The sequence below is a fragment of the Ictidomys tridecemlineatus genome, chromosome 12 (genome assembly GCF_052094955.1).
Source record: "Ictidomys tridecemlineatus isolate mIctTri1 chromosome 12, mIctTri1.hap1, whole genome shotgun sequence".
In the NCBI taxonomy this organism is placed as follows: domain Eukaryota; kingdom Metazoa; phylum Chordata; class Mammalia; order Rodentia; family Sciuridae; genus Ictidomys; species Ictidomys tridecemlineatus.
Window position 1 is genome coordinate 12,504,630 of NC_135488.1, and position 23,466 is coordinate 12,528,095.

At 42.8% G+C, this 23,466-nt stretch overlaps 1 protein-coding gene and 1 long non-coding RNA gene across 2 annotated transcripts in view; both read left to right on the plus strand.

The window, feature by feature from the left end:
* The window catches only part of LOC144369506 (uncharacterized), a 377,412-nt gene that overhangs the window by 965 nt on the left and 352,981 nt on the right, over window positions 1–23,466 (plus strand). The gene's annotated exons all lie outside the window — the stretch shown is intronic.
* Window positions 96–22,406, plus strand: LOC144369044 (uncharacterized). Its single transcript, XR_013428475.1, has 2 exons — window positions 96–17,565; window positions 17,754–22,406. It is a non-coding gene; the product is annotated as an uncharacterized LOC144369044 (long non-coding RNA).

The following is a 23,466-nucleotide window of genomic DNA, read 5'->3' on the forward strand; positions in this document are numbered from 1 at the left end:
AACTCATCAAACGTATATATTGCTGCAAGGGGATTCAAGCACTATTTTATAGTTCTTCTGATGTAAAAGGATTGTATAATCATTAATAGGTAAGAAATAGTAACAATATAAATTTTCTCATTGTACCAATAAAAACTTTTAGCCAAATGAGAAAGCAAATTGAGAAATAAGGAAGGTCATGTATCATATCATGTATCATATTTCCGTTTTAATCATTCTTGAACTAACATTATCTCTTCAATATCCTCACGTAGCAATATCGTAGACATGATCTGAACTCTTGTGAAAGATTTCATCACACTCTGTTACAGCTTTCCTTTTCCCTGCAAAGTTCCTCCACTTGTGTTTTTGGGATATCCATCCTGGTGTTCCCCATGCAAAGTTAACCAGAGGAGGAAAGGAGGACTTGATTCAGTCTTAAAATCATTCACTCAATCAAAATATACTATTTACACACACGTATTAAAATTGTATAACATAAACACAAGCAGGGAGTTCAACATAGCAACAACAACATTAAAAATACCCTGCTATCTAGTGTAGACTACAGCATGGTTTTCTGTGTGTATAAACTCTTCTTTTCATCAAGGAATAACACCCACCTTACTTGAGGTAAACTTTCCCTTTTCCACCTGAAATTTCATTTTGAGAATCTAATTTTGATGTTATAAAATATTGTAATACATCATACTGAGTAGCGCAAATGGCTCTCACCAGTGTGGGTGGATATCATCCAATCCACTGGATAGCGCGTCTGGACCTCGCCCCAGCGCACCAGGCAGAACGGAAAAGTGTCTCCGTGGGCCCGCACTTGTTCTGTAAATAGAGGAGGCTGAGATTTGGCTCCTGAGACCCCAGAAGCTGGAAGGAGGTGGGTGGAGGCCTAGCCCCAGACTGACAATAAATACACTAAGAAAGAACTAGCTTTCCCGTTATGAGAAACCTGCCTGGTAAGAAACAGCCTAAGGAAGGGTTCAGAAGTATTACCGAGACATGAATGGCTAATGGATGCCAGGGAAGTATCGGGGTCCCTTCTCTCTTTCATTTGTTCATCATGCATTGGTCGAAGGCCTGAGGAGGAAAAACAGTCTCCCTGCAACGGCCTCAGCCCCTGAGCCCAAGAACCAGCTAAATCCATCACTGGCTGGAACTTGTTTTCTCAACTGAGGACACTGGACTCAGAGAAGAGACTGCATAAAAGCAGCAGGCTTTGATAGAAATGTCGGACTTCCTCTCTGGGGTCCTGTGTGACCACTTGGGAAATGGCAGTAAGACTGGTGAAGACCTAAGAGGCACTTACAATAAGGAGAAAGACTCGCAGAGGGCCTCCCCCCCCTGTAGGAAAGCTCAGAAAATACAGGATTTATTAACTGCCTACTATGTGCCCTGCCCTGCTGGCCACCATCCCTAGGGGGACATATGAATCACAGTAATGAATTAGAACCTCATTAAATTAGACAAGTCTGGGGTCTGGCCTATCTGCCTTAATGAAGATCTGATTTATTAACTATCTTTAAAGAAATGCAGTTTTATTACTTTCAAGTATAAGCATTGATTCATATCAAGTGCCAACAAGCATTGCCAAGTGGAGGTCCTGATGGCCCTGCCTTTAACGAAAAGATAAGATTAATTTGTAATTAACAGCAGCCATTTGCATGGAAACAATTAATGGGCTAAAGCCCTCATAAAAACAGTGCAATCTATTAACTAGATTAATAATGCCCCCCTTAGAATCTATGATAACTTATTAGTTTTTTCCAGAAAAGGCAAAGGTCAGATTTCCAGGGGCTTGAGTGCTGTTGCTGAGCCCAGAGAAAATTATAAAGATGTCCAAGCTTGTTTTCAGGATCCCTGTCTCCCTTATCTCTCTTTCCTTCTCAGTTTCTTTCAGCAGGCCCTTATTAAAGGCAACTGAAAAAAAATTTAAAGAAAAAAGTAGAGGATGACCCTTGACCTCAAGGAGATTCCAGGCTGGCTAGGAAGACAAGATGCTCACACGTTAAAAGATTAGGGAGAAATCCAAGCACTAGAACAAGGCAATGTGTAACTATTAAGTAAATTCCAACTGCAGGAAACTAGTTGTGCCAGGCACTGTGGGAAATCCTTGAAATTGTATTTGTTAATTCATAACAAATGAATTTTGTTCATGAAATTTGTCCAAAGCAGCCATTACAACTTCCTTTCCCATTCTACAAATGAAAAATCAGAGGTACTGATTGCTCTGTATCTTGCCTACAGTCACACAGCTGATAAGACCTGAGGTTGTCCTGCAATACCTGGATATTGCCCTCCTAAAAAAAATGATTCTACAATGAACCACATCCCCAAGTCCTCACACCACTGTGTAGATAGCTCCTCTTGAATTTGGGCTTTTTCTCTGGCTCACTTTTGACCAACTGCAGAGGTAATGCCTGACTTCTGTGGCTAGATCATAGGACACCCCACAGCATCTGCCCAAGCATGCTGCAAGGAATCCCAACACTGCCAAATGCAGAGGCTGTGTGAAGAAAGATGTCTGAACAATTCTCACCTACTCTAAACATCTCCGCTGAGATATCAGACATTTGAATAAAGACTCCATCTGGACAGAAGCCCAGTTGAACTTTTAGTTGACTCCAATACCAGTTGCCAGGTGACTACAAGTGCAAGAAAGATCCCCACCAAAACCTACCACAGCCTATCTGGGCCCAGCCAATCCATAGAATCATTATTTTGTATAATTCTGTGCAATAGATAACCCAGAACTATCTGATAAGATGCTAATGCAGAGTTAAAAGCTTAGCCACCATGCCATACCAGCTGTTAGGTATGTAGACCACCATTGTTGAGGACATGTGTCTTCCCACCTTATCCTTCATTCTTCCCTCAATTGAATAGCATCAAACAGGCCTCCTCCTTTATTCTGATCCCAGTGCTCTGAGAATGGTGTTCAGTTTGTGTGTAGCCTCAGCTTCCACAGACGAGCATCCGAGAGATAAGTGCCAAAACATTGAACAGAGGACAGAATGTGCATGTCTCTAAGACCCATTTTTGTTCCCTACTTGTAACTGATGGCATGAAGTTCTACCCTGAGTAACCCATTCAACCTTCTGCCTTTCTGGTGTGAGTGCTGTGTCCTGGTCTCTGCTTTTAAGCTCATGTGTCCCTCCTCCAATGCTCGTTTGCCTCTCTAGATCCATGAAGTTTGTGCACTTGAGCTCTGCAGGTGCCTAATTTTATTTGGGAGCTAGGTAGATATCTCTCTGAATTCAAGTGAATTGTCTAGCATCTGACCAACTCCTGGATATTGGTCTACATTGGTCAATCTCCCAACAATGAGTTCTTCCCTAAGTAAAACACTTGTGACCTATTCTAACTTTGGGGTCCTCTTGCCCCAATATTCCCAACAAAACAAGCTGAGATTCATATGCAACAAGGGGGACAAATGACTACAGCTACTCAAAAGGTGACATTGCTTAAGACTACCACCAGGAAAGTGTGTTATGCAGAGTCAAAGTCTGTTACTAATAAAACAAAGCTCTTGTTATAAAATTGCTAACAGCCTTACATTGTGGGATAAATAAATTTCATGAGCTTCTTTTCAAAACCCCCCAAATCCCCAAACCTCCCACCAAATCAGATGATTTCATCTGCCATATATATGGCTGGACACTTCCATAATTGTGTGCATCCTTGAGATGTTACTTAGGATCCCTTTCATAACTAGGAAATAAACTGGGCTTCAATTGGAGGATGAGGCCATCACAAAAGAAAGAAAACTTCTCTCCTCTTCCTCTCAGCTGTCCACACTGCCCAACCCTGTGGGCTCCAAAAGAAACCCCTAGATGAGAAATATGCCTCCCAGAAAGCACGGGACAAGCAAGTACACATCACAAGTGAAGGTATCTTTCTGGAGACAACCCTGCCTCTGGCAGAGCCCACTAAGGAGAATAACATGGCAGTCCTCAGGATCCCCAATCTGGAGGCAATACCCTCATAAAAACCTGGACTGTCTCATTTTCTGACTTTGTGAATTGGAACAAGTTTCTTAACCACTAAGGCTAGTACCCTCCTCTGTAAAATGGAATGGTCGGTATTTATTGCAAAAATTAGATGAGAAAATACTTTCAAAACTCGTATACATAATAGTAAGATGTATCTATTATCATTAGATATATCTATTACTGGTTTTTATATATTTGAGTCAGCTTATAAGTTTTCAATATTTGACTTCAAATCATATCTCCAAACTTAATTTATGTGACTAGAATAAGTTGGTTTTGAATATTATATTGTATTAAATGCTCACAAAACCACTATCTCACAACTGGATTTTTTATAATGAGACATGGAGAAGTGCAGTAACTTGTATTATCATCCCAAGTGTGGAAGTTAAGAATCTGTAGTTTATAATAAGCAATGATTTGGCCAAAGTGGCAAAACTCCTTGAAAAGTGAAAGCCAGCTTTAAACTCTGTCTTGAAACTTGAAATTGACCACCATGACCTTTGGAATATAATGATTCATCTGGGCTTATGCAGGCACTTGCTCAAGCAGCCACTTTCTACCCAGCCATAGAAGAAATATAACATCAGGAGGGTAAAAAAGTACCCAGGCCTTCTTCTGAAGAGGTCATAATCTAGCATAAGACACAAGGGAAATATAAACATTAACATTATTTTTAAATGAATACAAAAAATTGTGTGTCAAGATTAAAAACTATAGGAGCTCTAAAACAAGAAGAGAGGATAACACCTGGGAGACAAATGTGGTAAACTGTGGCAGGGTCTCCCCAGGAATGGATGGGACCACCCACTTTTGAAGAAATACATCAGCCCAACCAATGAATACGTGGGCATGAGAATTTGGGGTGTCACAAGGGAAGCACTCCCCAGAGCCTATATGCAGAAAGAGTTCTTATAAGGGAACTGGTAGAATGTGTTTTATTCATTTTCTTCTCCCTGGTCTTCATTTTTTGAGCCACTGTTCCACTCTGAAGATGTAGCCTACAGAGACACAGCAGAGTTACATTTCTCTTCAATGAGGGTCTACTTCCAAGTTTATCCCCCCCACACACTACCCCTTTATCTTGGACACAATTCCAAGACGTTTATATGAGGATCATTGGAGGGATCCTCCAGAGGACAGAAACAAGACAGGAAGGAATCAAACTAAGAAACAAGGGCTCCAACCCACAATTGAGTCTTATCAGCCAGCAAGCCTGCTGCCCTCTTCAGATCTCAGGGATTCCTCTCCAAAATGCCCAAACTAAGAGAGGATTGACGCTGTCCACTAGCAATGTAACACCATGGAGACATCCCACGCCATTCACATTTGAGTCAACTTGGGACCTTAAGCTGGGATGTGTCCATTAAACACTGATAAAATAAAGAATGGAAAAGTGAGAAGAATGGAAGGAAGAAGGGAGTCTCAAATGGTTAGTGGACTAATCAGCAAGGATGTCCTTATTGACCAACTGTGCTTCTCCAGCACATCACAGGGCACTGTTGAAAGACAGGAAAAAGAACATAATCCAGATAGAGGCAAGACAATGTCAACAGGTGTTCACCTAGTAGAACCAATAAAGACCAGAATAACATAACACTTAACTAGTCATAAGTGTAAGAAGTAGATGCTTGGAAAGCAAATGTGGTAGTGAGTGGATTGAAAAGGAGTGGTCAACCTGAGTGGCTTGAAGGTTACCTAGGATAAATGATGGAGGAAGGTTTCCAAGGTGAAGGGAACAGTTTGGATGAAGGCCAGGAGATCAGTATAAAAAAAACCACACGTCCAGAACATTCTGGGTACCGTATTGCTAACATGTCTAGTTCACATCACAAATACGGATGGACACACACACACACACACACACACACACACACACACACACACACAACCCTCGGGACCACTCAAGGCACAAGGGATTTGGAGACTTCCTCTCTAGCAGCTCCCAGGTCAGGGCCAGTCCTGAGGACCTAAGAGGGTGAGAAACCATGTAGACCATCTAGACCTCTTACACCTTCCAGAAAGCCCTGGAATGCCAACAACCTGGATTCTGCTCCAACATCCCAGAGAAGGGGTGACACAAGGTCACCCTTATCCACTCTTGATAGAAAGTTTATTCTGTAAGAACTTAAATCATTCTCACAAAATGTGATCACATTCATCCTTATTGTGAATGTGCCTCTCAGTTTCCCCATGTCCTCTCCTCTCTGTGGACTCTTCCAGGACACCACAGGACTCCCTAAGGGTGCTGGGGGCATTGCCCTCCTGGGAGGACCTATGCTGGTGGCTTCTGCTCTCTCTCTCTCTCTCAGCACAGTGCCCAGAGTCAGGCTACTACTTGCTTCCAGAATCCAGTCCCCTGCACCTTGACCACTAAAGAAAGCCCATCTGAGGCTCCACCCTAATCATATAGTACATGTTTTTGGACATTAAATGGCAGCAACTGTCGTGAGAAATGTCAAGTTGAAGAACACCGGAGACCCCACCCACAACTACTCGCCTTCTCTCCCTATTGACACAATCCTTTGAAAGCTGTGGGAAGTAGGAAATTGCTCACTCTCTTTTAATCAAGGACACTCTTTAAGATGCTTAAGTACAATACTATTTAAAAATGGGCAGTTTTATATAAAGGAAAGAAGAAAAATATAGCAGGAATGTACAGTATATCAGATTGAATTAGTTTTTCATGCCACAACATGTAAACAAATCTGTTTAATTAGAACACCTTGTTTTTATTGCATTCTGAGCAATTTTTCAATGATGAGGAGGAAATAAGATAGTGGGGAAAGGATTCTAAACTTTCTCAGGCACCCTCTGGAGATTTTCTGTACTCCCTCTGATGACCTAGGCTCCAAGAGTGTTCCCCAAAAGTGTCCCTTGTACCCCCTCTTTGTATTCACCCCATTTCTCCAGCTGCCTTCAAAGTAAGGACCTCCATTTGCAGAGGTTTCAGCAGATTTTCTGCACAGAGGTGAAATGAGATAAGGTCTCTGTCATGAAGAAAGCTGGGGACCCCTCAAAAATGGGGGGACCTGGACCTGAAAAGTCTACCAGTCTCCAGCCAACAGAGAGGAGCAAGCCCTGGACCTGAGTCAGACACCTTGTTCACCATAGCACTGAGGGCAGCTCCCCTGCTCAGGTTTCTGCCTCCTCCTGAGGCAAGTTCAATTTTTGCAGGTAAGAGCCTCATGGAGAGCCCCTGACGGCCCCACAATGGGATTGTGACCTACGTATCAGACTTATGTTCTGACCTATGTATCAAACCTATGTTGCATACATACCCACCTTTGCAGAGAGGCCTAAATGACAGGATCTGGGAAAGGTTTATAGAAGGCAGCTTGTTGCCCCTCACCCCATTCAGAGCCCAGAGGATGCCCTGAGCTCCCCCCACATTCCTGCCTTGGTTCTCTCCTCTCCATTGTGAACCCTCTTACATGCACCTACTCTTTCCTCCTCACCCCCACCATGGCACTCACACCTGCAGAAGTATGTTTGTATTTTTGGTTTCTGGTCGGTTTCCTAACAAGCAGAAGATTTAGCTTTTAATCCATCTGTTGGGTGCAAAGCATAATATATTCTGGAAGTGGATTAGGGGACTAAATTTGGGAAATGTGTTGTCAAAATGTGGGTTTTCAATGCAAGCTTGTTGATGAGGGTGTCATTTGGTGTCTGAAGGCCTTTTTGGAGTCGCTGTAAGAAGAGGGTTGAGGACGAGGAGAGCAACAGGTGTGCAGAACTCATCCTCCTCAGAAGGGTGGAGGTGGAAATGTTTCTTTGGGGGATTCCCAATCACTGCTTTCTGGGCTCTCCTCTTCCTCTTGCTTCCTCTCTCCTATTTCAGGACCCCTCCATAGTACCACCCTCCACACACTGACTTATAATTAGTCACACATAGAAGTGACAGCTACTAATAAAACATGAATCTTTCTTGCATACGTGCATTTCAGTGACAATGAATGCCTTATGTTCTCATGTGGTGGAACTGTGGGCATCAACCAACATTTAGAGATGATGTTGGAAAGGAGAGATGGACTCCCATCTCACAGACAAAAAAAAAAAAAAACAAGTGCCCGCTGGACCTATCACTCATGTAACCCCCAAGATCAGCTTGGCCATTAGGACACAGGTTCCCTCTTGAGTCTGGAAGTGATCAAAAAGGCTGCAGTTTATCTTCTTTCTGGAAATATTCACCTGAAACCTAGGACCAGATGGAGGCCATAGGAGGGGGTACCTAGAATTCAGGAGTCAGCTGCATACATGGGAACAGAAAAGCAAAAGCCATAAGATGACAGGGTAAGCTGGTAGATGAAACTGAGGATGTGCAAACAGTGGAATCATTACTTACCCTTCCAGGTGGGGCTGGAGCATCACAGAAAAACATCATGCATCTTAGAGAAAGTTGATAATAATGAAGAAAGCTGTCCAAAGCATCTTGATTGGTCAGACTCCAGTAGATTGTCTGCAGCAAGGGAACATTTATGGCCTCTCAGAAAGGCTGACCACCATGGTCTGGGCATAGACCGACTGTGCAAAGTAGAGAAGACTGACCCTCCCTCAATACAACAATAGATCAAAATGATGACAGCCTCCATAGTATACATTTGATACAACAGCTTGGGGTGCAATCTTCCCATCAGACTTCTTTGCCCTTTTCACAGATGACTTGAAGAAGATGAGACTGAAACCTTCTCTGAATGCAGCCTTTGATTGTAGCTGACCACACTATCTTCCATCAGTGAAGCCCCAAGTATTACCATCCCCTGCCCTGCTTTAGGCAAATGCTAATGCACTAGAGCATATGAAAAGCACAGTCTTTGGCTTTAGGAAACTCACAGTTCACATGGGACTGGGGTGGGAACTTCACCTAGAACATAGAGAGCAGCTCCAAACAGCCAGGAGTAGGGGGAAGGCCAGAGTGGAATGTGGGTACTAGTAAAGTTAAGTGAAAAAGAGCAGGATCATCTAATAGGAAGTTGCAGGCACTGAAGAAAGACCCCACTCCTCCCAATACCAGTGCATAGACCTTGCTTTGGAGCAGACAGCTTTCATGAGTCCCATGCTAATTAAAACCTCCAAAACTATCCACCAGAATTATCTTCTTCTCCCACTTCTTCTTAGTGTGTCTCAATAGGACCCAGAAATAGAGCTTGTCTGTATTGCCTCATGGACTAATATCAGCGAACCCAATTTTGCTTCCTCATGGTCATATCTGGGCAGCAAAGGAAATGGTTCAGGGTTTCATATTCAGAAAATAAAAAAATGGTACTACCGTGCCTGAGTGGAGATATGATAGATGACAGGAGAGGAAACACTAATGCTAATGGTGGGACTGAGACTGCCAATGGGACTTGATGCAATCACTGGACAGGAGAGAATCATAATAATGTAATGAATGTCCCAACTGGGGTAAGGAATACCAGAAGTAAAAGCCGGAAAAGCTTCACCAGTTCCATTGGTGGTTTCCATATCACTGTCCTTTCTCCTTTTCTCCCCTGCATTATCTGTTTTTACTCATATGGATTATTACCATCAGCACATAAACATGCCATTATGTTTTCCACTAAATAAAAGGCTTCTTGACCTCATATCTCTTTCTGGCTATTGACCTATTTCTTTATTCACCTTGAACAGACCTTCCCAAAGGGTCATCTACACTCCAAAATTCCTTTCCTTTCTTTCTCACTTGAACCCAACTCAATTCACCTTCCACCCACACTTCTCAACCTGAAATGTTCTTACCATGAGCCCTAGTGATGTCCACATTTCTGTATTTACCTGCCAATTCCCAGTCTTCATCATATCTGACCTATGACCTACCAGCAGGATTCCACAATGTCATTTACCTCCCAGGATTCCTCTTTCTCTCCTCTCTCCTCTCTCCTCTCTCTTCTCTTCTCTTCTCTTCTCTTCTCTTCTCTTCTCTTCTCTTCTCTTCTCTTCTCTTCTCTTCTCTTCTCTCTCTCTCTCTCTCTCTCTCTCTCTCTCTCTCTCTCTCTCTCTCTCTCTCTCTCCCACTCTAAATAACTCCTCAATTTTCTTTTCTTCCAACACTCATCTCCTGGCTGATATGAATAGAATCAAAGACTCTAAATACTGCCATGGGCTAATGAATCCCAAATTCATCTCTCCAGTCTAGATTTTTCCACTGAATTTGAGATGCATATCTCAGACTCCTATATGACAATCTCCACTTGAGTGTCTGTGTCCTCTCAAATACATGTCCAAAATTGAAAACCTAACTTTTTGCTGCCTTAATCCTTCTCCACCAGCAACATTTCCCAACTCAGCCACTCAGGCCAAACATGTTGACTCCTCTTTTTCTGTCATATCCCATATCTCATCTGCCACTTGATTCTGTTGATTCTACCTTCAAAACACATGAGCTCCACCATCACCTTCCAAGACCAGTGGACCATTATTTCCTCTCTACATTGCTCGCACAGCCTCTCTTGCCTCTTTAGGGGTGTTCTTAGCACAGAGCTCTAGCAGGTGCTTTGAAAGGTACTTCTTGTCATTTAATATAAGAATCCTGTCATGCATATGTTTGAAACCTTCCATTGACTCCCTATTACACAGAAGCACTCACAATGCTCTATGAGATCATCTCTCCCCATGGCCTCTCTGACCTCAACTCCTGTTACTCTTCCCCTCACCACCCTCTCCAGTTACATTTTCCTTCTTGCTGCTCTTCAAATACACTCTGCATACCTTAGGGTCTTTATTCTGGAGTTATTGTGTCTAGGATATCCTATCCCACAGCTTGCTTGACTCACTTAAGCATTCCTTTCCAGTCTCAGCTCTCACTTTGTCAGGGAGGACCGCTGACCACCTTATTTAATCCTGCCACCTGCCTGCCTCCATATCCATCTTGCTCAGTCCTCTTATTTTCCTTTGCATTCTTTCATAATATACATCAAAATACTAAATCATTTATTTGTCTTTATGTGCATCTTCCCCTACTAGGATATAGGCTCTACACAGGTAAGAATCTTTGCTTCGTTCTTATCTTTAGCCCAAGTGCCTATAGAAGTGCCTGGTAAACTGGTGCTTAATAAATATTTTACAGATTCCCTTGTTAACCACTCATACATAGCCTGCTTCACTCACTTCTCCAAGCTAAGGTCTCTGTGATGCTGTTCTTTAAGACAACAAGTGTCTGAACATCTGAAAAGAATGCTTACAACAGCTACAACAACGCATGTATTGCTTGCAAGTTATGCCACCTACCAAGCACATGAGCAGGGCTCGAAGTGTACCAGATGCCATGGTAAACTCTTCACAAGAAATATCTTTTTAAATTTTTTATTCTTTCTGTAAGATAATATGGTAAAATGCATAATACGGATAAAAAATATTTCACTCCCATCTCATTTGCAGCATCCATACTTTGGGTCCCCTGTATGAGTGAGGTGTACTTTTTCTCTTCTCCCATTTCCTTTGAATATGGCTAATGATGTATGAGTGGAAATGAAAGCATCAAGTTCCAAACCTAGGCTCTGGAAGCTCTCACATATTTCCTCCAGCTGTCTAGCACTTCTGCCATCCTCTTGAAAAGAACATGGCTCACTGGATCTGGAGCAAAATGCCATGTGGATCAGAGCCACCTCAGCAACACCCAGCCTAGATCAGACACCCTTGCTGATCCTCAACCATAGGAGTGGTGAAAGTGATGGTTGTTTTAAGCTTTGAGATGGTTTACTATATAGCAATGGTTAGGTCTTCTATTTTAAAGATGAAAAAAAAATGAGCCTGAGCAAAATCAAGTCGTCCTCCCAAGATCTCAGAGTTGCTGAATGGTGAAACCAGGGCCTAATTCACACCTTCTGACCCCAGAGCCCTGCACTAACTGATAGGCACACCCACCAGCTCTGGGCTTGCCTTCCTTTGCTCTTCTGTAGCACACATTGCCTGGATATGCTCTGAATGTCTCTCCAAATGTATTTATTTATTCATTCATTTGTTCACCCATATTTCTGAACACTAAAAAAGTCAATTGAGTATCACAATGTGCCAGTAGTTTTAAAGTTGCAGGAAATGCTGAGCTAGAATCTGAGCTAGATAAACAGAAATGTAGCAGAAAAGGAGGAAACCCAGGGAGTTTGGCTGGAGAAAGCCATGCTCAAATGAAATGGAGGAGAATGAAAAAACTGACAGTGCTGGTGACAATTGCTGAAAGATTCCAAGGAAATAGACTCTGGTGTGGCTTGAAGCACCCAGATTTAGAGAAAGAAGCAAGCTTGAGATGGCTGGTCAGTTTTTACCTGGGTGCTCATGGAGCACCATCTTCCTTCCTCACAGATACTCCTAACATTCATGACCTTTTGCTTCTTTCTCCTCTTGGAGTAGATAAGAAAACCTAATATTATTAGTTACTGTCACTCAAGGTTAAAAATAGACAAGCCATTTTCAGGCTTCATCAAAACAATATCATGATGAGTCACTTATTTTTTAGGATTATGAATATCCAGAAAATATTAAAACCTTCTCAAAAGAGTGAGGTAATTCTCATTGCAAGTGAACATGATTCCTTATAAAATTTTTGGCTTGCCTGGTGCCATGTGGTTAATAGGTGGCATCATTAAAATGAGAGCCAGAGCCTTGGAGAACGAGAAGGAACAGGGATGGAGAAGAGGGACAGGTCATTCTCTGACCTTGGTTAAGTTAGTTAGCCTTCCTGAATCCCTGTTGCTCTATTCATCAATTAAAAGTGAGAATAATTCATAAGGCGATGGTGATGGTGAGTTAAGTTAAAAAATAAAAGATCTCACAAGGTGTTTGGCACCTATCTGGAAGTAGAAAGAAAGCATCATCCATTCAGTAAATATTCAGTGAATGATTCCACATGTGCCAGGTTCTGTGCCCTCTGCGGGAATGCAGAGGTGCCTAAAATGCTCTCCCTCATGGAGTTAAGAAAATAGTAAGAGGGACGGACAAGTAAAATTGGCAGATACAACACAGTGAGCCATGTGCTATGTGCAAGCGAAAGATGAATTCTCACTGATTTGCAGTTTCTGATTCACAGTTCCCAAACCTGAAACCTTTGTCAAAACCTCAGAAGAGGTTTCAAATGGTAATGCAAAGAACATTTCATCCCTGTAACAAGATGAGAAGGACCCATTCCCAGCACCCTGATTAAGCTGACATCCAACCCAGAGGGAAATGGCCCTGCACTATAAAAGCCCAATGAAATACACTGAACCGCATCCAACCAAGACCTATGACTGTCTCCGTTCTGTGTTAATCCCACTCAGACATTGAATGTTTGCTTCATAGCCTCATGTAATCCTCATAACATTCCTAGAAAATGAGAGCTATTATTTATCCCTTTTTCACAGATTAATGAACCGGTGCTGAGAGAAATTCAGTAACTTCTCCAAGGTCACACAGGTGGGAATTGACAGTTAGGAACCCACAGGACTGGGACTTAAATCCAGGAACTCTTAAGCAGTTAGGGTCCTTCCTTCTTAATAGGTCTGTCTGATAAGGCAAAAGACCCAGCAGACATTGTGCAGGGTGCTCTTGCAGACCCAAGCCTATTTATGATTGCTCAGTTACCAAGAACCACAGGACCAAATTGGGGTTATAAACATAAGAGCTGTGGACAATCTGTGCAGCGTGAGTTATTAGGAAAGACTGTGAAATAGAGGTAGGACTTCAGTTCGTGCCTGGGTGGAGCATAAAAGCAGCATCCACTCTGTAATTCTTTTGATAAAGATGCATGTTCTGTGCACTGAGCTGCAGTTTATTTCTTATTCATCTGCCTTTGTTCTCTTTCTTAGAACATCCTAGATGCATAAAGAAAGAAAACAACTGAGCTTGCTCTATTACTGTAATTACAGCATGACACTGTGGTGATTGGAGAGTAAACCACCTCAGGGGCTGTGGAAAGGAGAGACAAATGCCAAGGGAGCTACCCATGTCTGTAGGAGGGCAGGTCACAGGGCTTGCAGACAAGGAAAGAAACTTTTCATGATACAGAATTCTTGTCTTCTCGCGGAGTTCAGAAAATAGTAAGAGGGACAGACAAGTAAAATTGGCAGATACAACACAATGAGCCATGTGTTAGATACTTCTCGTGATGCAGGATTTAGAAAGCCCAGGATCACCCTTAGACTCGGCATTAGTTCATGATTCTATCTGCTTCACCCTCCCGCTAGGAATGATTCTCTTCTTCTCTGACTTCCCATAATAGATTAACTAGGCCTCTTTGGGGCCTCTGGTCCTTTTCATTTTGTATAGAATTATGTATGTGCTACTTACTTCTTTGCCCAACTTTAATCTCTGTGAAAACAGGGCTCTGTTTTGAGGTATCTTTGGCTCTCTCACAGCCCTACTGTAGCACATGTGCCCATGATACAGTTCATAAATGTTTATTGAGTGTTGAAGATACAGTTTCATTCCCCGAGGGGGAAAAAAAAAACAAATCTCCCACAACACACTGGCTTCCTTCAAGGGTCTGGATGAGAACAAGGAAATTCCATACAGTTTACATGAATATCTGGTCCTTGGAAAATTCTGTTTTTCTAAGATCTGACGTGGAAGACCATCTCAGGTTTAGCTGATGAAGACCATAGGTGAGACCTGAGAGGAACGTCAACTATTCAGATGGGAGACAAAGATGCAGGTTGCAGCCCTGGGGGCTCCCCACTCCTCTCCCCGCCACTGCGTATTCCCAGCCTCTCCTCCCCTTTCAAAATCACCATCATCTTCTGCCCTGACCACCACCTCAGGAAAGGTCCTCATCACTGTGTCCTCCAGTATTTGAGAAAACCCTGCCCCAGTCATTCCTTTCTGCTTTCTCACCTGAACAACATCACTGGATTAACTTTCTGAAACTCTTTCATCTCACTTTAATCAGAGTAAGAAATGAATAAGCATTGTGGTTGAAAGCAGAGCTCTGGAAATAGCTAGATTTGGACTCAGTCCCAGCCCTACCACTTATGAGGCCTCAATCATCTCATCTGTAAAATGAGGATAATAATAGTACTGCCTCGTAGGCAGTGGTAAGAATTAAATGAAATATCACGTCCATATACCAGACTACCTGGCTCCTAGCAAGCCCTCAAGAGATGTTAAGGAACAGGAAAAATAATTTCCCTACTCCCAGAACTGCAGTATCTCTCAGTGTCTATGAGTTGCCTCCCTTTGCCTGGTCTTTCTGGCCCTCTGGATTGCCAGTGAAGTTGCCCTGCAGCTGTGACAACCCCAGCCACCAAGAGGAGCCCTCTGCTTCAGCCAGATGCTCCTCATGTCAACATAAGCCAGGCCACTTTCAGGAAAATAACCTCTCCTTCAGTTGATTTATTTTTATTTGTTTTAATTAGCTACACATGACAGTACAATGATCTTGACATATCAAATCTTGTCATCCAACATGTGGGTAAATACTTGGGAAGCAATCTTTGAAAGACCTTTAATCAGAACATATTTTAAGGTAAGTCCAACTTAATTCAAGAAGGAAGTCCATGTGTGTGTGTGTATGTGTTAAAGGAAAACCAGGGTTAAGTTATCTGTTGTTATTATGGTTAAGGCCTTTCATGCACAAGAGCAAAAGAAAAATATACAAATAAAAAAGATTACTAGATTTGACCACACAAATGCTAAAAAAAAGTCCCTATGTCTAAAATCATGCCATAAACAAAGCTGGAAAATGAAAGACCAAATCGGGAAAAGAAAATGTTTGCACCACACATACTGAACAAAAATTAATAATTTAAAAGGGCTGTTACTAATCAATAGGAGAAAAAGACCAATAGGGAGAAATGGGCAATGGATTTAAACTGGCAAATCACAGAAAAAGAAACCCAGATGGGGAAGAAACATATGGGAAAATACTAGCCTTCTAATAATTAGATAATATCAGAGTAAAGCTGCACTTTGTTTTCTCAAATAGGACATCTTTCTATTGTGGTCAATAATGATCAGTATTGTCAGATCTGCAAATAAACAGGTTTCTTACCCTGATGGGACAGGCAGTGAGCACAACCTGTCCTGAAGCCACTCCAATGAGATGCACAAACTGTTTTTAAAAGATGTATCCTCTTGTGGGGGGTGGGGGGACTAGGGATTAAACCTAGGGTGTTTTACACTGAGTCACATCCCCAGCCCTTTTTATTTATTTATTTATTTTACAGACAGGGTCTCACTAAATTGCCTAGGGCCTCAGTAACTTGCTGAGGCTGGCCTCGAACTTGCAATCCTTCTGCTTCATCTTCCTGAGCCACTGGGATTTCAGGCTTTTGCCACCACACCTGGCAAGATACGTAATTTTTGATCAGTAATTTTGCATTTAGAAATTAATCACAAAAGAACCATCCTAGATGAGCACAAAGATTTCTGCACAAAGATTTCCATCATTACTGTTTTTTTGGAATGGAAACAAAAATAAAATAGTTTAAATTTTCAACAATAAAACGTTGAAAAGTAAATAATAGTATATTCACAGGCTAGCATGCTATGCAGCCATTCAAGATTATATTTTAGACAAATATTTAATAGTTTAAAAAATTCACCAAATTTTGTAAGTGAAAAAGTTAGGGAAGATTCCAAATATATAGTTTCGAATATATTCCTAGGGGAAGAAAATCTGGGGGTGGGGGATACATATGGGAATGTTAAGTAGCTGTCTCAGCATAGAAGAATTATCCATAATTATAATTTTTTATTATCATTTCTTTTCTAGGAGCAGAGAAGATGAATATAAGTTTAACATAACTAAATGCACCTTCCCCAGACTACCAATGTAGCTCAAGTTCCTATTTCTCCACGAGGTCTGCTTGGACCCTCCAGACCTCTCTAAACCCTTCATCCTTCTCACTCTTTCTGCTATTAATATGCATGTTATATAATCACCCATTCAATCAGATGCTTTCTTGTATTGATGTCTACCCCAGGCTTGAAAATATTAATTCCTCAACAAGATTTCATTCTGACAACTGGATTGACCTTACCAGTGGCAGATTGCATTTCCCAAAATGCCGGGAACAAATTCTTTCATCCCACATGCCCTTCCTGACATTAATACTTTTTCTATAAAGAAGCAGGGTCTATATTCTCTGTCCTTTTATCTGAGAGGGCCTGTACCTGTGGCAGAAATGATGCTATATGACTTCTGAGGCTGGGACATGAAAGAGCTAGTGTATCCATCTAGCTCTTTGAGATGCTATTTTTTGAAACCCAACTGCCATGCTGTAAGGAAGCCCAGGCCATGTGAAGAGTCCAGGGATGTTCTGGTGAACAGCCCTGGCTGAAATCCCAGTCAACAGGCACCAAGAACCACCAATATGCAAGTGGGAAAGCCTGTGAGATGATTCTAGTCCCACCTACTATGTGTTTGCAAACACATTAGAGACTGAACCAGAACTTCCTAACCAAACATAGTCAATCACCTGAACTTTGAGAGCTGATAACAATAAAATACCTGCTGTATTTAAGTCATTAAGTTTAGAGTGTTTCAATTTTTGCAATTGAAACTTGGAACTTACACTTCCTTTTTTTTCTTCTTTTTCTTTGCTACTTCATAGACCTCTCCCCTGGAAAATTTTCAGTCCTCAATCCCCTGGTCCTATAAAAACTAATCCATGTAAGTTTGTTATATAAATGAATGAATGAATGAATGAGTTCTAACCTTCATTTTATTCTTTACTTCAAAACTTGTGCATGTTAGTGAATCTTAATAATATTTCAACCTAAGAGAAATATTTCCAGCAGAGCAAATCCTTTTTATTCATATTCTGATCTTTATGTTTCCTTCTGTATAATTCCTTTCAGTTGCACCTCTAGCTACTACCCAGCATGCAGAAAAGTTAGTCACTAAAAAAAGAAGAGTTAATAAAATAAGAGGATCAGTGAAGACATTGATGGCTCTGGGGTTGCCCTTTCTCTGGAAGCAGCCTCTTTCCTGGAAAAGTCAGGAGCTCTTTGCTAACCAAAATGTTAATAAGATACTGCTATCTTCACACCTTCAGTAAATGAGATTGAAAACTACAGAAATACAGCCCCAAAGAGCAGACAGACCCTTTGACTTATGCCCAAAGTCCTGGCATCAGTGCCACCTATGTGGTATGAATTGAAGAACAAAGAGTCTGTTGTATGCAAATCCACCATTTCAGATCTCCTCGAGGGCTAAGCATTTTCCTCTTCAGGGTCTTCCATTACAAAAGAAAATCTCCTGGGGAGGGAGCACATGCTCATGGTGTGACAGAATCAGCTGCAGCACTATCATCCTTCTGCCCAAACATCACAGAGCGATGTGTTCATAGGAGTTGGTCCTTGGACTGGGGTGCTTAAGTGTGCACAACCAAAGCAAAGGATTGTGGGTGAGGATGCCCACAGAGAAAAAAGAATTCAAAGAAGAAATGTCTAGAAACACTGAAATCTAGCTTCCCTGTTCTACAACTTCAACAAAATTGTTTGACCTTCTATTCACTTGATGGGAAATGGTTAAATCTGGCTCTTCATTTTTGTGGATGTTTGTTTTGGTAATCAATGAATTGGAGTTACCTGCAACTAGTGTAGTTCCCCTCTTTTAGTAGGCCTCAACAGCTCTACCTTATCCTTTGCTTTTGCAAGTGCCCTCAATGTCATGAGCAGGAAGAGTCACCTGGACCACAAGATTCCTTTGCCTCAACGCTTCTCATCTCACCAGCTGGACCTAGTGACTCAAAAAGTTAAGAATGTCACGACTCAAAGGAAGAAATAGGGAAGAAGCAGGATCTATTCCAAGCACAGCTTTACATGAAATGCTCTTTAAAGGCAATGGGATCCTCTCCCAGCCTGAAGAAGAGTTTCATGATTGACTTCCTCACCATTTTTTCTCTCAACACTGTTCAAAGCAAGGATGTGAGGATGATTGGCATCTTTTCTGCATTTACCCAACATTTTAGAGGTCACGGATTTGTGGCCACCCATATCAGCTTGAGTTTGCATCTCAATGTGCAATTTTCTGGCCTCACTAGACACCCCACCAGAAAGCTGCTGACATGGGATTTGACATACTTGACACCAAGTATTTGGTTTGATAAGAATCGAATGCAAGAAAAAGGTATTTTCTTTTCCCTTTTCCCAGAGGCATGCTTTTTTTATTTTTCCTGCCAATAATCTTTGCCAGACAAGAAAATGAAGTTCAAGGTAAAGTTCGTTCCCTATGTTTCTCAGCAAATTTCTAAAATCAAGCTCGCTGCCATTGTCATCGCCACCACTCTCCCCACCCTCACTATGTTGCCTCATATTCTATCTTTCCTAGCACCTAAACAGGTTGGCCTCATTACTTTCACCATCTCCATCACTAGTGCCAATTAATCATCACCATTAACATCCTCCGAATAATGGCCTTAGCAAACCCCAACTGGGAGAGGCCTGTTCCCATCGCTGCAGGAATTTCCATATTAAGACTTTCAAGCTCGAAAGCTCTGGAATACACTAATGGAGAGAAAGTGTGTTGGAAAAGACCCCTGGGAGAAGCTGGGAGGGGAAAGCATGCCCCAGTCGCCTCTCAAAATATCCAGCAAGCAGCCATCATCGGGGAGCATGTGCCCGTTCTTTGAACTCCCTCAAAGCACCTTCCCTCTGTTCTAAATCCAGGACCAGCTTTGTACAGGGCTTGCTGTTTCTGGATTAATCCTTGGCCCTTGTTCAAGCCCTGGACTGCGTCAGGATGTTCACATACCCCAGCAGGCAGGCACTGCTAAACAAGCTTTTCCGGCAGGACCCCTTTCCTGTGACACGGATTCCAAGCCCCAGCCCTGAGCGTCTGTGCTCCACCGTCTGAGAAGGCAGCTGCGCCTCGTTCTCGTTTCCACTCGCGTCTTCCTGGAGGAGGACCCCACACCTCCACCATCCCAGTCATCGGCTGCTCGGTCCTTTCCTGAGACACTCTATTTTCAGCTCCATATCATATCACGGACTCTCCTTCCCCATGGAGCAAGCTGGCGAAACATTTTTCCTTGCCTAAGCATTTGCTTCATCTCTGACTCAGATCTCAAATGCAATGAGGGGGCGAGGAAGCCAACAGGGCACCAGGAGGGAAGCCTCTGCCAGCACACTGCACCTCAGTCCACGGGCGACTTACTGTGTGAGGCTGAGCTTGACAGCTCCCCCCTCGGAGCCCCCATCTCACTTCCTGTTGTCGGAGAAAGGGTTTTGCACCATCTGCTTCCTTAGGTGTGGCAGGAGACTAACACTATTTTCCTAAATGCATTTCCAAAATTAAACACTTTCTCTCTTGGGGGGGTTTCTCTCCACAAAGGAATCTTTATTGAAATGGTTGCCTTTGTCATTCTTAACTAGCAGGGCATTCCTTCACATCACTATCATTGATGTCATCAATGATGTCATGAAGCAGGGAGCATGGCAGCCTTGAGACTGCCATCCCCAGGATCTCTTTAATGCCTCCCAAGAAAGAGTTCTCTAACTAAAAATGGGTGCTGCATCCGTTGGCAATGTTGACATTATAAAAAATGCTATTTCTACTGTGTTTAATGTTTTCCTGCTTCTTTTTGTCTCTGTCCGGTTCCTTGAGGACTTGGATGATGAAGGGAGAGACAGAAAGTGTCACCTTAATGTGAACTTGTCTGTTCTGAATGGTCCACTGTCATCCTTAGACTACTCCAGTCACTGGTTGCCAAGGCAATGCCATCACCCAACCCATCACCCGGGGGTCTAAGGGCAGATATGGTGCTGACTTCCCTGTTGGTGCACCTCAGGTACAGTACAATCTTGCTAGGGTCTAACTAGAGGTGCTTGGTGGATGTAGTTTGGTCAGATGAACCTGGAAATGAGAAGACCAAGGGGAATTACACCTTGGCTTCACCAAGCCAAAAGCAGAAAGCTGCCCCAAATATTTTTATACAGTTTTCTTGTCCTCTTTGTTGCATTTACATATAATATGTTGTCTAAGTCCCAGCCAAGCCTGTGAGCAGATCACAGTGGTATTATTCCCATTTTACAGATGAGAACCAGACCCTGCACAGTAGAACATCTTTCAAGGTCTTGGTTATCTGGATATTGGGGGCTGGCATCCCAGACTGTTGTCACTTAACACTACACTGCCCACCACTTCCCTGGGTAGAATGAATGTAAGCCACAAAACATGCCTGAAACCAGCCAAAGGAAGCAAAAAAAAAAAAAAATTATGAATGGATTGTGAAATGTGAGTTCATTGAGAAAAGCAACTGTTCAGACATGCACCAGTGAGGACACATAGAACACAGAAGGCCTGAAGTCACCCGGAGCCACAGACACCCCCCAAGTCATCAGTGCCAAAAGAGGAGTTGGGGATCAGCTCATGAGACCCCTCCAGCTTGTAGATGAGGCGAAGAGAGCCCAGCAAAGTCACTGGGTAGTCGAGGCCACTCCAGAACTCAGCTCATCTGTTTCCAAAAGCTCTCCCCTCTGAACTTTCCCTCTCTTTCCACAAGAAGGACATGACCCCCTCACAGAGTGGAGGCTCCAGCATTTCACTAGGAGCCAGGAGAGTTGGCCCTCGGCCATGGATACAGGCAGAGTAACCGAACACCCAGCCAAGGAACTTCAGAGTAACCAGTGAAGCATTCTGTGAAATTGTGTCTTCAGTGAGCTGCCTCAGGGCCCGAGGTAACGCCATTGGGTACCTAGTAACATGAGTATGACATGCAGGACTCCGGTACAGATGTGAAAATGCCATGTAGGATTGTTGATACCCAGAGAAAATTGTAGCCATGATACCCTGTTGTAACTTAATCAAATGTCCATCGGCAGAGGGCAAGGTTCTGAAAAGACAGACCAGGCTACAAATGTGTCTTGACAGAAAGAAAGGGGTTCCTGGCTGAACATGGAGCTCTGGCTAAGGAAAGCTGAGTCTAAGCTCTGACTCCTCCATCTGGAGACCAGCCCTGGATACTTGGGATCAAGAGGAAGGGAAAAGTGACAAAGACATATGGATAGAGAAACCTTCTGGACCAAATAGTCAAAAAAAAAAAAAAAAACACATGCAAACTGGTTATCTTCATCTATTTTGTACGGCTGTAACAGAATGCCTGAGACTGAGTAATCTATAAAGAACAGAGATTTATTTCTTACAATTCTGGAGGCTGAGAAGTCCAAGGTCGAAGGTATGGTGAAGGCTTTCTTGCTGCATTATCCCACAGCAGAAAGTAAAAGGGGCAAGTGTATACACGTACTCATGCGGAGCAGAGAAGAGGGTCAACCTTATCCTTCTATCAGGAATCCATTGCCTCAATAACTAACCCCTGCCTGGGATAACTAACTCACTCCCACAACACCAACATTAATCCTCTTGAAGATCCCACCTCTGAACACTGTTGCACTGGGGTTAAATTTCCTACAGATGAACTTTAGGGGTCACATTTGAACTGTAAGACTGACTTAAGTATTCAAAATAAATAAATAAATAAATAAATAAATAAATATTTTTTAAAATAAAAAGACTGTATTGGCTTTTGAAACCCAAATGTTGAAAGGTGCTCTAGCCCCAGACCCAGCAGGCTCTCTTCTCTGCCTTGCTCTGACTTACTTCAGTCAGTTGCATTCTCCTCAAAAACAGCAAACATTGTCCAGGACAGCTTCGGACTCACAGGCCAGCAGCTTGTCACCAGCAATAGAGGTATGAACTCTGAGTAGCTGAACTAAGACCCTGTGTGCCTCCTAACTAATCACTGAGCTCTGATTGGTCAGATCTAGGCTACACTGCTTTCCAAAGCACCACTGGACTGACAGCTGAAACTGTCAATCAGCTGGATGCGTCAGGTGGGCAACACTCTCGGCCCACCCTACCCCCATGCTATGGCTGCATTGATGAAGGTCCTCAGAAGCCAGACCCCAATTGGGGAGCATCTCTGCTGAGGGACCCCCTGGCTATGACAGATGCCATAATGATGGGCTCCTGGTGCTCCAGGGTCTTGAGTCCCACACAAGGATAAAAATTCCTGGAAGAAAACTCAGGGCATTCCAGGACTGAGTATCACATTTCCTCCAGAAGGAAACTGTCAAAAACACCAACCAAAGTCACATCCGCTAGACAGAAAAGGGCAGAGGGAATGGGCCTGTCAGAGGCAGGAAATAGGTGCCAACAGCCTTAGGCATAGGCTGCAAACTCAGGGCAGCTTCACAAGCCCCCTGCACCCTCTACCCAGCATGCTACCATTCCCTACCCTCAGATAAGTGGGCAGCATTCCACACCTAGAGATGCTTCCCTTTTAAACCACTCACTTTCCTTCAAGTTACAAATACCTGGAGAGGATCTGACTTCTGGGCTGCCCCATGGCAGTTTGGGAGGAACTTAACAGACCCTTCTGAGTAAGAGGGAAGGGAAAATGGGAAGTGCATTATGAGCCCATCCTAATCAATCCTGGGTTTTCCACTCTTCTGTCTATTAAGCCCATTCCATTCATCTCCATTCATAATTTGCTCACTGGTGTCAAAAGTGTCAGGTTTGGGTGTTTGACAGCCAACTACATGACACTTAGTGACTGCTTACTTCATAGTG